General features: G+C 25.7%; 1 protein-coding gene across 1 annotated transcript in view; it reads left to right on the top strand.

The window, feature by feature from the left end:
- LOC106462245 (transportin-3-like) overlaps positions 1-1,591 on the top strand; it is a 92,980-nt gene that overhangs the window by 21,617 nt on the left and 69,772 nt on the right. The gene's annotated exons all lie outside the window — the stretch shown is intronic.

Raw genomic sequence — 1,591 nt, 5'->3', positions numbered from 1 at the left:
CATTACCCATTTAAGCCATCTCCAGCCATTATAAATATTAGTATTTTTACCTTTTTACTTGAAGTGCAGCAAGTCACAATGGAATCTAAAATAATAACGTATTTCTGGTGGTTACATGACTGTCAGTATACACAATGAAAAAACAGAAGTGACTCTGTATACTTATATTTAAAGAAATACAAAAAATGTATCACAATAAATGGTGCCTTTAAAAATTGTTCATCTCAGTAAATTAGTAGTTTGTCTTTTGCTCCAGTCTGTTTTAGCATTTAAATATAATAAATTAGTTGTGTTATTAATATAAATTTTATGTGAGATTTTTGATACAGAACAAGCAAAAACATAAAGACCTGTATATTTAAACTAATTATTAAGTCAATAAAAAAATGTACTTTTTACATGGCTGTATATGCACTGCATACAAGATGGCAAGGGTTGCATATGACAAGATGAGAATTGTATGAAACTTTCAACTTCAAAATATTATTTTCTTTACAGTTCTTGAGATATCATTAGAAACAAATTTTATTAAGGTAGATGTAACAGTTTGAATTAAATGTTACTTTGAATAAAAGCAGTAAATCGAAGGCAGATAAAATCATGTCATGCTGAAAGGATTACATTTGATTTTTGAAGTGCTGGAGATATCGCATATATTTTTGGAATAAATGAAGTAAGTAAAGAAAGAATGCAGCTTAAAAATGGAAGATAAAAGAATTACCTAAGTTGTATTGACATTTCACCAGAGTTAACCAGACATCATCAGGATAATAGATAATGCTGATTAAAGTAAGGTGATAAGTTAAGATTTTTGGTATGATACGTAGAGATACATAAAATTCAGAAAATTCAAATTGTATTAGAAAAACTGTTGATTTCTAAAATTAACTGTATAACGATAAGTTAAATGGGTTATTGTTACACTAATTTGAAGAATGTGGAATTGTTTAACATTTGTAACTGCATTTAATTGTTGAGTAAATCATTAATAAACACTTTAGGTGTTAAGAAAAAAGGAGCAAAGATTCTTCTGTTTTTATTAATTGCACAGCTAAAGTTTATGGTTTTAGTCTGTCATAAACTAAACCTGAATTTAAAACCTTATGGTTATTGAATAGGTTTTGTAACAAATAGTAGGAATATTCAATATCCTCTTATGTAAATTATACTTTCTAAGAAATATATGAATAGTTTTTCATTAATTTTGTACTTTCTTATTACTGTATTTAGAAACCATATAATTTTAGGAAACATGAGGATGGTGTCTTTTAAACTTCTGTAAAAATAATAGCAATATCAAAATATTGAAAACTGAGAATCTAAACAAATCAGATTATGATACTGATTAAAGTGGAGACCATTGTAAACAGTAATTCAAACTTTCATCTGTACTATTTTAATCGAATAATGAAAAAGAAAAGTATGATAACTACAAAAATAAATCTCAATAACATTTCAAAAAAAAACACAATAGTTAATAATGTTAATATTAGTATCTCACTATAGATTATCAATGTTAATATTAGTATCTCACTATAGATTATCAATGTTAATATTAGTATCTCACTATAGATTATCAATGTTAATATTA

Source organism: Limulus polyphemus, unplaced genomic scaffold, assembly GCF_000517525.1.
Source record: "Limulus polyphemus unplaced genomic scaffold, Limulus_polyphemus-2.1.2 Scaffold1124, whole genome shotgun sequence".
Lineage (NCBI taxonomy): Eukaryota > Metazoa > Arthropoda > Merostomata > Xiphosura > Limulidae > Limulus > Limulus polyphemus.
The sequence above is the reverse complement of the archived record's forward strand: the minus strand, read 5'-3'. Positions and strand labels throughout refer to the sequence as shown.